We start from the raw sequence: 14,441 nt of genomic DNA on the forward strand, positions 1-14,441 counted from the left end.
ACCACTCTATACAGCTCACTGTCTCTGCACTCAGCCTGTACCATTCTATACAGCTCACTGTCTCTGCGCTCAGCCCGTACCATTCTATACAGCTCACTGTCTCTGCGCTCAGCCTGCACTATTGTATACAGCTCACTGTCTCTGCGCTCAGCCCGTACCATTCTATACAGCTCACTGTCTGCGCTCAGCCTGTACCATTCTATACAGCTCACTGTCTCTGCGCTCAGCCCGTACCATTCTATACAGCTCACTGTCTCTGCGCTCAGCCTGTACCATTCTATACAGCTCACTGTCTGCGCTCAGCCTGCACTATTGTATACAGCTCACTGTCTCTGCACTCAGCCTGTACCACTCTATACAGCTCACTGTCTTTGCGCTCAGCCCGTACCATTCTATACAGCTCACTGTCTCTGCGCTCAGCCCGTACCATTCTATACAGCTCACTGTCTCTGCGCTCAGCCTGCACTATTGTATACAGCTCACTGTCTCTGCGCTCAACCTGTACCATTCTATACAGCTCACTGTCTCTGCGCTCAGCCTGTACCATTCTATACAGCTCACTGTCTCTGCGCTCAGCCTGTACTATTGTATACAGCTCACTGTCTCTGCACTCAGCCTGTACCACTCTATACAGCTCACTGTCTCTGCGCTCAGCCCGTACCATTCTATACAGCTCACTGTCTCTGCACTCAGCCTGTACCATTCTATACAGCTCACTGTCTCTGCGCTCAGCCCGTACCATTCTATACAGCTCACTGTCTCTGCGCTCAGCCTGCACTATTGTATACAGCTCACTGTCTCTGCGCTCAGCCCGTACCATTCTATACAGCTCACTGTCTGCGCTCAGCCTGTACCATTCTATACAGCTCACTGTCTCTGCGCTCAGCCCGTACCATTCTATACAGCTCACTGTCTCTGCGCTCAGCCTGCACTATTCTATACAGCTCACTGTCTCTGCGCTCAGCCTGTACCATTCTATACAGCTCACTGTCTGCGCTCAGCCTGCACTATTGTATACAGCTCACTGTCTCTGCACTCAGCCCGTACCATTCTATACAGCTCACTGTCTCTGCGCTCAGCCCGTACCATTCTATACAGCTCACTGTCTCTGCGCTCAGCCTGTACCATTCTATACAGCTCACTGTCTCTGCACTCAGCCTGTACCATTCTATACAGCTCACTGTCTCTGCGCTCAGCCCGTACCATTCTATACAGCTCACTGTCTCTGCGCTCAGCCTGTACCACTCTATACAGCTCACTGTCTCTGCGCTCAGCCTGTACCATTCTATACAGCTCACTGTCTCTGCACTCAGCCTGTACCACTCTATACAGCTCACTGTCTCTGCGCTCAGCCTGTACCATTCTATACAGCTCACTGTCTCTGCGCTCAGCCCGCACTATTGTATACAGCTCACTGTCTCTGCGCTCAGCCTGTACCATTCTATACAGCTCACTGTCTCTGCGCTCAGCCTGCACTATTGTATACAGCTCACTGTCTCTGCATGGGTATGGGTCATTGGGTGGACATGCATTAGGTTGACTACTGGATGTCGACCTGGCTAATTTCGACAGGGTTGGAAGGTCGACACAAGCATTAGGTCTACATTGGTAATGTCGACAGTCAAAGATGGACATGAGTTTTTCACATTTTCTTGTCCCAAATGTCAATGCATTTGACAAGTAGACGTCAGAGTGTAGCGCATCCCCTTGCATGGCTCGCTGTGCTCGTCGGCATGGCCAGTGCTCCTCGAGTGCCACTAAAAATGGACTTTGTAGGTGCTGCATAACCCTTGCGGTGCCGTATAAACAAATAATAATGTATAGGATGTCTTTCTCCCAGTGGGTATGGATCATTAGGTCACCAGCATTATGGTCGGCAAGCGTTAGGTCAACATACATTTAGGTCGACATGAGTTATGGTCGACATGCAGGAAGGTCGACATGACTTTAAGTCGAGTGGATCATGAGATAAACAGGGTAATGAGGTCGACTTTGAAAAAGTAGATTTTTTTTTTTAAACCGGAATGACAACACAGTCAACATAAACACTAAAACGTAGCACCGCGTCCCCTCGCATGGCTAGCCGTACTTTGGGCACGGTGCCTCGCTACGCTGGGCACGCTATTTTATTCTCCCACCACGCCCTAGTGTATGGTAGGGCATGAAATACCGCCTGTCGGCACATATTGTGTCGACATGGACACAGACATAACAATGGTATAATAGTATTACATAGAGATTGCTGGCAGCGTCTGTAACAGCAGCATCGGGGAGAGCAGGCATTACACTTTTGCTGGCTCATCCTCTGCCTTCCGTGACTCGGCAGGTTTTGCACACATCCGTGTTGATAGTCCTTGCACATGGCCGCTTGTATCACATGGTCTGTGGGTGTGCTCTGTGCTTTGCACTCAGCCTGAGATCTTGTGTATATATAAGTGCAGAGCAGCTGTATACCTCATACAGCAACAGCAACACAGAACTGCCAGACATCTGTATATCCACAGCAGCAATGGACCCTCAGGACTGTAACTGCACACAAGGTACACAGAGGTGTTACAGTGGGAGCATTGTAATACTAGTAATGGCTGTATGTTACCTGTTAGTATCTGTACTGATAGATGGGTAATATCTAATGAAAATTAAATTTCTGGATTGAAAAGACGTATTCCTAGGGATGGCCAATGTTGACTTTGTCATCGATGGCAATAGTGCAACTGGCCATCGATCGTGTCATACTATGAAATAGATGACCATCAATGTTAAGGAGCCCATACACGGTCCGTTGTGTAGGGCTCCGTTCTGTACTATGCGATGCGCGCTCCCGCGCATCACATAGTACGGTACAAAAAGTATGTGCTGCACATACTTTTTGTACTAGGTACACATCGGATCGCAGTGCATGCACTAGGGATGCGATCCCATCCGATGTGTACTTTAAAAGTACAGAACGGACCGAAAAAACGGACCTATCGATGGTCGCATTATACCTATCGATGGTCATTCATTTTCTTTGACTGATTGTCCTGTTGCATACTTGCCTACCTGACCCTCTCCATGCGGGAGAAAATGCTCTGTTCCTGGGCTTCCCTGGTAATGTATGATTGCCATCACCTGTGGGGAGCTAGGTAAAGGTGTTTCACCACAGGTGATGGCAATCATGCATTACCAGGGAAGTCCAGGAACAGAGCTTTTTCTCCCGCATGGAGAGGGTCAGGTAGGCAAGTATGTCCTGTTGGCTAATAAAAACATGGGGGAGGGGCTTCACAGGTATCAGGGGCGGAGCTATGCTCAGTTATAATAAATTCAACTAACAATGGGCTCTATGTACTAATCCTTGGAGAGTGATAAAGTGGTTAGCGAGAAGGAGTTCTATGTACTAAGCCTTGGAGGGGATTAAATATCAGCAAACCAGCTCCTTTTCAAACAAACCCACTAACATTGCAGTTAGGAGCCGGTTGGCGGTTACTTTACCTCTGGTGACTTTATCTCCATCCAAAGGGACAATCCTATTCAGCCTGAGGAAGTAGCGGATGTGAGTCATGGTGACAGTGGCCGCAGTTTACGTGGCTGAGAGTCACAGGTACTTGTGTATTAGCACGGCGCCCGATTTTACTACGTACGCAAACATTATTCTGTGGCATGTGGTGCGATGCGATTTTAACTGTTATAATGGCATTTAATGTACTATACCTATAAATGACATATAATAAAGTCATTTATTAACGCCCCCCCCCTCAGTATTGACATCATCCCGAAGCGTGGCGAGCGCAGCAGGACACGTCCGTCTGACCTTTTCCTACCCCCACTATCCACATTGGCGTGGAGTTGATAATATATAGTGTGGCAAGCGCAGCAAGACACCGAGCCCGAAGCGTGGCGAGCGGATGCATATTATGTTACATGTATTACGCGTCCCCTCGCCACGCTTCGGCCTAGGTGTCTCGCTGCGCTCGCCACACTATATAAATTAAACTCCACGCCGAAGTGGATAGTGGGGGTATGAAAAGGTCGGATGGACGCATCCTGCCGCCCCTCGCTGCGCTCGCCACGCTTCGGGATGACGTGGATAGTGGGGGGGGGGGGGAAGTGGTGCAGGGCCTAAATAAATGACATGATATGTCATTTAATGGTATAGCACATTAAATGGCATTATTATAGGTCCAATCAGAACCGATACAATAATGGCATGCGATGCGATTTTTTTATATCGCACCCTATTTTTTTTATGTATTCAATGACACAGAGCAGTGAATACATTATATAGGAAAATCGCATCTCATTGCATCGCATCGCATGCCATACAAAAATGGCATACGATGCGATACGATTCACTACCGTGAATAGCCCATTACGCAAATGCCGTAGTGGGCGCCGTGATAATACACAAGTACCGAGTCACACAAAGGGGGTCACTCCCCCATAGGGCTCCGAACACTTCTGTGCGAATTGGGGTGTAATTAAACCTCCTGAAGGTGGCGTTGTTGGAATAAAAAGGCAGCGACAACCAGAGGCACAACCAGAAGTACAGGATATATGAGACATAAGGGAAATGAATTCTGAACGGTTTTGTTTTTAGTCTGTAATTCTGTTTCTGTTTCTCTCCCAGGCGACTCCTGTTGCTCCAAAGATTCCTGCAAGTGTCAGAACTGCAAGTGTGCATCATGCAAGACAAGTAAGTGTACAATTATTCGGACACTGGGGGTGGCATTCAGGCACTGGGGATGATATTTGGGCACTGGGGATAACATTCAGCTACCAGGATAAGGGGCCCCTCCAGGATTAGGGACCCTGAAGCTTAAACTTCATTGTGCATCCACCTACTGGTCAGAACCAGCCCTACTATGCACAGTTTGGGTAATACATTTGTATTATAAAGGCGCACCAGTCACCATGGACTAATATAGTCATAGTCTATAATACATAATATATTAAGTAAGTTCCTCTGGAAATAATACCTTTTTTAGTTACATACTGATTATTATCCCTCCTCTGTAATATAAACGGCATAAAACGCAAATCCAGCACCTTCACATAAAACAAATATGGCTTAGTAATTACAGTGGGTGGCTACAGAATTTTCTGCCTGCTGCCCTAGATGTATTGTAAGTACAGAATATCGCTGCTTTTCTTGGACCCCAAAATAATTGTGGGGGGGTTGGACTGATCTTAATAATTGGTAACCTAGAACCAGTTCTACTGTAATGAACCTAGAACTCCCTGTTTCTTTGAATTTGGAACATATACGCTCATACTTATAGGATTGTATATGTTCTAGTATTTAAGAGTATATGTACTACAAGTACAAGAGTAAACCCTGTGGACTCTTATTTTTCTATAAACAGCAAGTTAAGTACCTTGTAAGCATGCATCATTTGTCTGACCTTCTATAAATTATCTCCTTTTCAAAATCTCTCTGGAGGGTAGATAATGACGTCTTCCATTTGCACTCCTAAGGAGTTCTATTTCACAGAATCTACTTCTAATTTATTTAGCATTATTCATGCAGCCTGTCACGTTGATCTGTATTCTGACACACGGCATATGTACAACTGACTGCCTTATGTCTTCCACAGGCTGCTGCTCCTGCTGCCCGGGTGATTGTAGTAAGTGCAGCCAGGGTTGTGTGTGCACAGACGGGACCTGCAGCTGCTGCAAGTGACCCGCTCTACACTGAAGATGGACTCTCCCTATATACTCTGTATATTGTATCTTGTAGTTCACAAAGCAAATGTGATCTATGCAGTATCTATGCCATGCCTAGTACAGTATTCACTATCAATGTAACGTGATCCATATTTGTTTTCTTATTAAAATATATATGAACTATTCCCGTTATTGTTGGAAAACCAATAAATGTTCTATTTAACTACTAATCCCGGATTATGTTCTACAAACCAAACGTACAAAAGGCCCTTTCACACCGGACGTCGACTGACAACAACCTGGGTTATTTGTGCGATGTGAAAGAGTTAAATATGTCTCTGACTCTGCTTCATGCAAGTCGTGGTGCACTGGGGCTATTATATAATGAGAATTTACTGCACCCTATAATCAATTGGTCCATGAGGCCTGATTCAAATGTTTGCTGCAGATCCGTGCGTCCGTCGGCAGTATACAAATGTTTCTGCCGACGTGTGCGCAAATATCATTGCAGCGCACTACCCCGGGAGAAAAGTCCCCCATTATAATGTGTGATGGACCTGCACAGATAACACAGGAATAGAGATATAACATATTATACCAGGGAATTACAGAGCAATGCTGTGTCTGTCAGTACACACAGGAGCAGAGACAGTGTCTGTACACACAGGAGCAGAGACAGTGTCTGTCTGTACACACAGGAGCAGAGACAGTGTCTGTACACACAGGAGCAGAGACAGTGTCTGTCAGTACACACAGGAGCAGAGACAGTGTCTGTCTGTACACACAGGAGCAGAGACAGTGTCGGTACACACAGGAGCAGAGACAGTGTCTGTCTGTACACACAGGAGCAGAGACAGTGTCTGTCTGTACACACAGGAGCAGAGACAGTGTCTGTCTGTACGCACAGGAGCAGAGACAGTGTCTGTCTGTACGCACAGGAGCAGAGACAGTGTCTGTCTGTACGCACAGGAGCAGAGACAGTGTCTGTCTGTACACACAGGAGCAGAGACAGTGTCTGTCTGTACGCACAGGAACAGAGACAGTGTCTGTCTGTACGCACAGGAGCAGAGACAGTGTCTGTCTGTACACACAGGAGCAAAGACAGTGTCTGTCTGTACGCACAGGAGCAGAGACAGTGTCTGTCTGTACGCACAGGAGCAGAGACAGTGTCTGTCTGTACACACAGGAGCAAAGACAGTGTCTGTCTGTACACACAGGAGCAGCAGAGACAGTGTCTGTCTGTACACACAGGAGCAGAGACAGTGTCTGTCTGTACGCACAGGAGCAGAGACAGTGTCTGTCTGTATACACAGGAGCAGAGACAGCGGTGCAGGCCCTGTGCTCGGACTCATTATAGAATGACTATAGGTCGACAGTCATAAGGTCGTCACTCAAAAGGCTGACATGGTCCAAAGGTCGACAGTCAAAATGTGGACAGGGTTTAAAGGTCGACAGACAATAGGTCGACAGGGTCAATAGGTCGACATCCAAAAGGTCCACATGGTCAAAAGGTCGACATGGAAAAGGTTGACATTAAAAAAGTTGGCATGCATTTTTTGACTAAATTTTGAGCCGACATGTGCCAACAGGCGGTATTTCATGCCCTACCATCTACTAGGGTGCGGAGGGAGAATATAATAGTGTGCCGAGCGTAGCGAGGCACCGAGCCCGAAGCAAAGCGAGTGCAGCGAGCCATGCACAGGGACGGTACACTTAGTCAGTGTCCATGTCGACCTATATCAACACAGACACCGTAAAATCATTAAAAACACATGTCGACCTTTTTCCATGGCGACCTTTCCGATGTCGACCATTTGATCCTGACGACCTTTTAGCTGTCGCCCTGTGGACCCTGTTGACCTTTTAACTGTCGTCCTTTAGACCCTCTTGACCTTTTCAATGTCGACCTTTAGACCCTGTAGACCATTTAACCCTGTCGACCTTGTGACTGTCGACCATTAATGGTCAACCATATGATTGTAGACCTAGAGACTAGATGATTTATACTATAACCGCTGGGTGCTATGTAGCTGCTGTCCTTGTTATTGCTCAGGAGGAGTGTGACCATGTCACCTATAACTGAGCTCTGTGTGTGTGGTGTATATATACGCTTCAGAGTGCTGCAGTCTTAGGCATCTGTAACCACGGCAACGCACAAGTAAATGTTTGTGAAAGAGCAGCGACCTCTCCTGGCCATATGCAGCATCAGCACAGAAGTGGCAGTATTTCCTTATGTTCCCCAGTAGGGGTCAGTGTCACTCTCTCTGGGTATATACCAATTCCATCTATATATTATGGTATTTCAATTATTATTTATCTAGTTATAATAAATAACACATATTACACTAAGGAATATGTATCAACAGTAACAAAAAAATGTGCAATTGTGTCTTTATTACAACAATTAACATTATATAGTAGTGAAATAAAAGAGTTGTAATATAATACAGCAGCCTGCTCGAATGTGATGGTAATAAGCAGGAGGGGTGTAGTAAAAAGACTGTGTCTCACTGTGTTGCCCAGGCTGCTCAACACTGACTATTCACAGGCGCGATCCCACTACTGATTGGCACGGGGGCTTTGACCTGCTCCGTCTCCGACCTGGGCCGGTGCACCCCTCCTTAGGACAACCTGGTGGCCCCGGGCTCCCCCAGGGTCGCCATATTGATACCGAACTTAGTGCGGACACCCGATCGACATAGCTCAGTGAGGACCAGAACTCCTGGACTCAAGCAATCCGCCAGCCTCAGCCTCCCAGGTAGCTGGGATTACAGACGCACGCCACCGCGCCCGGCGAAAGCTGAAGGCTGCTCCCACTGTCAAGTAGCTGCAATGCCTCTGTCGTCACCGGCAGCCTCTGCTGCAGTAGCAGCGCCACCTGGTGTCTGTAGTGAGGAGAAGGATCAGCACCATCTAGTGTCTGCTGGGTGTAACAGTACTGAGAAGGAACAGCGCCATCTAGTGTCTGCTGGGTGCAACTCTACTCAGAAAGAACAACTCCGCATAGCGTTTGCTGTCTGTACTAATTACGTCCTACAGAAAAGGAACGTAGCGTCTGCTGCTTCCTGCAACTCAGTACTGAGAATTAACAGCGCAATTAATTGCTGCCTCCAATGTATTAATGAGAACTATAGTCAGAAGCACTGGACAGCAGACACATTATGTGGACTTTTACCATTTAAAAGTTTTTAATCACCCCCTCCCCCTAATATAAGAAGGCAATAACTACGCTAGTATTGTAAGCATCATTAGGTGGTCATACGGTCCTCAACTGTAGGTTTAGATTTACATAGCGGCGTGGTGATTAAAGATGGGCATAGACTCAGCCAATCACCTGCAAGTCGCCCGTAAAGGATCACATGTGATCCATCACAAGCAGTAACATACTTGTGACCAGTGGCGGTTTTTACCTATGGGCTGCACAGGGGCGTAGGGAGGGCAGAGCTCGAGCTCTGGGCGTTGAAAGATCACAGGGCGCCAGAGCAGTGCACCTCAAACTCTCCCGCCGACTCCCCCACCCTGCTTGCCTGCTCCCCTTCCTGCTCCCCACTGTGTCCGGCTGGAGTCCGACACTATTTTCAATTCAAGTCTCCCGCTGGGCCACTAGCCAATAGGCACTGTGAGGCCACTAGCCAATAGGCACTGTGAGGACTGTGAGTGCTTATTGGCTAGCAGTCCAGATTTGAGAATTGTAAATAGCAGCAGACAGGCTCAGCCGGGCACAGCCGGCGGGCTGGGGAGCGGGCTACAGTCCCACTTGGCAACAAGCTCTTTAAGTCCCCCTTGGCAACGAGCAATTTTAGTCCCCCTTGGCAACGAGCAATTTTAGTCCCCCTTGGCAACGAGCTATTTCAGTCCCCCTTGGCAATGAGCAATTTTAGTCCTCCTTGGCAGTGAGCAATTTCAGTCCCCCCTTGCAATGAGCTATTTCAGTCCCCCTTGGCAACAAGCTATTTCAGTCCCCCTTGGCAACAAGCAATTTCAGTTCCCCTTGGCAACAAGCTATTTCAGTCCCCCTTGGCAATGAGCAATTTCAGTCCCCCTTGGCATCGAGCATGAAGCCCCTTGGCATCCAGAATGAAGCCCCTTGGCATTGAGCATGAAGACCCTTGGCATCGAGCATGAAGTTTCTAGCAATGAGCATGTAGGTAAGTGGCACTTATGTGTCAAATGTGTAATGGGCATTACGGTTTGTTATACAGTAGTAATGGGCATTGCAGTTTATGTAATGGGCATCATGTGTGGCCTTATGTGTAATTGGCATTACGGCATGTGGCTTTATGTGTAATGGGTATTACAAAGTTTTCATAAAATGTGCAATGGCCATTACGGTGTGTGGTATAATGTTAGGACGTGTCCCCTTTTCACCGCGCAAGAGCCCCGTCTACTACAAATTGGGGGTAACCGTGGCACCTAGCTACACCACTGGAGCTGCAGCCCCCCCGGGTAAAATCTGCCACTGTTCCCTTCCCTGCTACTGCGCATGTGTTGGGCCCGTGGCTGGAAAGCGACCGATAGCTGGGACAGGGACCCTGGGACTGTGATTGGTGAAGGCAGCAGAGGGGATGAGCACAGCAGCAGCGGAGGGGGGCCCACATCAAGGCAGCCCCTCCTCCGCAGAGGTAAGAGCCGCCTTGTGACATATCGTATGTGACCCGTTCCCTGCCCGCCGCCAGGACCTGCATGCCGGTCAGTCCTCCGACTTAGGTCTGATGCACACAGGACCGCGCATTGGACCTGAGAGGACATCACACCAACCCGATTTAGGTCGATTTCTCGGCGGAACGGGTGAAATCGTCTCAAAGTGAGTTAGTGTACGGGCACCTTTACTGTTACAAGCAGCTAAGGGGTTCATCCTATTAGCTCCGATGAGTTCGTTAGCGGCCTCACTTTACGGCGGCCGGAATTTGCTCAAAAGTGCTGGCATAGGGCAACCTGCGAAGGGTACGAAATCAGGTGCCATTTCCAGCATTTAAACGCCACGACAACAGCACTTCTCAGCCTTGGCAATTAAATTTTGTGCTGAGTGCACAGTGACGTCTGCATTGGGGTGTGACACTGTGACTAATCTGTGATTTGCACTCAGCCTCCAAATTATACAGAGCAGATGGCTCTCTGCACTCAGCCTCCAAATTATACAGAGAGTATACCATTCTATACAGCTCACTGTCTCTGCACTCAGTCTGTACCATTCTATACAGCTCACTGTCTCTGCGCTCAGCCTGTACCATTCTATACAGCTCACTGTCTCTGCACTCAGCCTGTACCATTCTCTACAGCTCACTGTCTCTGCACTCAGCCTGTACCATTCTATACAGCTCACTGTCTCTGCGCTCAGCCTGTACCATTCTATACAGCTCACTGTCTCTGCGCTCAGCCTGTACCATTCTATACAGCTCACTGTCTCTGCACTCAGCCTGTACCATTCTATACAGCTCACTGTCTCTGCGCTCAGCCTGTACCATTCTATACAGCTCACTGTCTCTGCGCTCAGCCTGTACCATTCTATACAGCTCACTGTCTCTGCGCTCAGCCTGTACCATTCTATACAGCTCACTGTCTCTGCGCTCAGCCTGCACTATTCTATACAGCTCACTGTCTCTGCGCTCAGCCCGTACCATTCTATACAACTCACTGTCTCTGCGCTCAGCCTGCACTATTGTATACAGCTCACTGTCTCTGCGCTCAGCCCGTACCATTCTATACAGCTCACTGTCTCTGCGCTCAGCCTGCACTATTGTATACAGCTCACTGTCTCTGCGCTCAGCCTGTACCATTCTATACAGCTCACTGTCTCTGCGCTCAGCCTGCACTATTCTATACAGCTCACTGTCTCTGCGCTCAGCCTGTACCATTCTACACAGCTCACTGTCTCTGCGCTCAGCCCGTACCATTCTATACAGCTCACTGTCTCTGCGCTCAGCCTGTACCATTCTATACAGCTCACTGTCTCTGCGCTCAGCCTGTACCATTCTATACAGCTCACTGTCTCTGCACTCAGCCTGTACCATTCTGTACAGCTCACTGTCTCTGCGCTCAGCCTGTACCATTCTATACAGCTCACTGTCTCTGCGCTCAGCCCGTACCATTCTATACAACTCACTGTCTCTGCGCTATGCCTGTACCACTCTATACAGCTCACGGTCTCTGCGCTCAGCCTGCACTATTCTATACAGCTCACTGTCTCTGCGCTCAGCCTGCACCATTCTATACAGCTCACTGTCTCTGCGCTTAGCCTGTACCATTCTACACAGCTCACTGTCTCTGCGCTCAGCCTGTACCATTCTATACAGCTCACTGTCTCTGCGCTCAGCCTGTACCATTCTATACAGCTCACTGTCTCTGCGCTCAGCCTGTACCATTCTATACAGCTCACTGTCTCTGCGCTCAGCCCGTACCATTCTATACAGCTCACGGTCTCTGCGCTCAGCCTGCACTATTCTATACAGCTCACTGTCTCTGCGCTCAGCCTGCACCATTCTATACAGCTCACTGTCTCTGCGCTTAGCCTGTACCATTCTACACAGCTCACTGTCTCTGCGCTCAGCCTGTACCATTCTATACAGCTCACTGTCTCTGCGCTCAGCCTGTACCATTCTATACAGCTCACTGTCTCTGCGCTCAGCCTGTACCATTCTATACAGCTCACTGTCTCTGCGCTCAGCCCGTACCATTCTATACAGCTCACTGTCTCTGCGCTCAGCCCGTACCATTCTATAGAGCTCACTGTCTCTGCCCTCAGCCTGTACCTCTCTATACAGCTCACTGTCTCTGCGCTCAGCCTGCACTATTGTATACAGCTCACTGTCTCTGCGCTCAGCCCGTACCATTCTATAGAGCTCACTGTCTCTGCGCTCAGCCTGTACCATTCTATACAGCTCACTGTCTCTGCGCTCAGCCTGTACCATTCTATACAGCTCACTGTCTCTGCGCTCAGCCTGCACTATTGTATACAGCTCACTGTCTCTGCGCTCAGCCCGTACCATTCTATACAACTCACTGTCTCTGCGCTATGCCTGTACCACTCTATACAGCTCACGGTCTCTGCGCTCAGCCTGCACTATTCTATACAGCTCACTGTCTCTGCGCTCAGCCTGCACCATTCTATACAGCTCACTGTCTCTGCGCTCAGCCCGTACCATTCTATAGAGCTCACTGTCTCTGCGCTCAGCCTGTACCTCTCTATACAGCTCACTGTCTCTGCGCTCAGCCCGTACCATTCTACACAGCTCACTGTCTCTGCGCTCAGCCTGTACCATTCTATACAGCTCACTGTCTCTGCGCTCAGCCTGTACCATTCTATACAGCTCACTGTCTCTGCACTCAGCCTGTACCATTCTATACAGCTCACTGTCTCTGCACTCAGCCTGCACTATTCTATACAGCTCACTGTCTCTGCGCTCAGCCCGTACCATTCTATACAACTCACTGTCTCTGCGCTCAGCCTGCACTATTGTATACAGCTCACTGTCTCTGCGCTCAGCCCGTACCATTCTATACAGCTCACTGTCTCTGCGCTCAGCCTGCACTATTGTATACAGCTCACTGTCTCTGCGCTCAGCCTGTACCATTCTATACAGCTCACTGTCTCTGCGCTCAGCCTGCACTATTCTATACAGCTCACTGTCTCTGCGCTCAGCCTGTACCATTCTACACAGCTCACTGTCTCTGCGCTCAGCCCGTACCATTCTATACAGCTCACTGTCTCTGCGCTCAGCCTGCACTATTGTATACAGCTCACTGTCTCTGCGCTCAGCCTGTACCATTATATACAGCTCACTGTCTCTGCGCTCAGCCTGCACTATTGTATACAGCTCACTGTCTCTGCGCTCAGCCCGTACCATTCTATACAGCTCACTGTCTCTGCGCTCAGCCTGTACCATTCTATACAGCTCACTGTCTCTGTGCTCAGCCTGCACTATTGTATACAGTTCACTGTCTCTGCGCTCAACCCGTACCATTCTATACAACTCACTGTCTCTGCGCTATGCCTGTACCACTCTATACAGCTCACGGTCTCTGCGCTCAGCCTGCACTATTCTATACAGCTCACTGTCTCTGCGCTCAGCCTGCACCATTCTTTACAGCTCACTGTCTCTGCGCTCAGCCCGTACCATTCTATAGAGCTCACTGTCTCTGCGCTCAGCCTGTACCTCTCTATACAGCTCACTGTCTCTGCGCTCAGCCCGTACCATTCTACACAGCTCACTGTCTCTGCGCTCAGCCTGTACCATTCTATACAGCTCACTGTCTCTGCGCTCAGCCTGTACCATTCTATACAGCTCACTGTCTCTGCACTCAGCCTGTACCATTCTATACAGCTCACTGTCCTCTGCGCTCAGCCTGCACTATTGTATACAGCTCACTGTCTCTGCGCTCAGCCCGTACCATTCTATACAACTCACTGTCTCTGCGCTCAGCCTGCACTATTGTATACAGCTCACTGTCTCTGCGCTCAGCCTGCACCATTCTATACAGCTCACTGTCTCTGCGCTTAGCCTGTACCATTCTACACAGCTCACTGTCTCTGCGCTCAGCCTGTACCATTCTATACAGCTCACTGTCTCTGCGCTCAGCCTGTACCATTCTATACAGCTCACTGTCTCTGCGCTCAGCCTGTACTATTGTATACAGCTCACTGTCTCTGCGCTCAGCCCGTACCATTCTATACAACTCACTGTCTCTGCGCTATGCCTGTACCACTCTATACAGCTCACGGTCTCTGCGCTCAGCCTGCACTATTCTATACAGCTCACTGTCTCTGCGCTCAGCCTGCACCATTCTATACAGCTCACTGA

General features: G+C 48.9%; 1 long non-coding RNA gene across 1 annotated transcript; it reads left to right on the forward strand.

The window, feature by feature from the left end:
- Positions 1–2,396: 2,396 nt before the first annotated feature.
- Positions 2,397–5,644, forward strand: LOC146049680 (uncharacterized). The gene is made up of 3 exons (XR_014466182.1): positions 2,397–2,540; positions 4,607–4,672; positions 5,574–5,644. It is a non-coding gene; the product is annotated as an uncharacterized LOC146049680 (long non-coding RNA).
- Positions 5,645–14,441: the final 8,797 nt, after the last annotated feature.

This window comes from Crinia signifera, chromosome 12, assembly GCF_055691185.1.
Source record: "Crinia signifera chromosome 12, ASM5569118v1, whole genome shotgun sequence".
Lineage (NCBI taxonomy): Eukaryota > Metazoa > Chordata > Amphibia > Anura > Myobatrachidae > Crinia > Crinia signifera.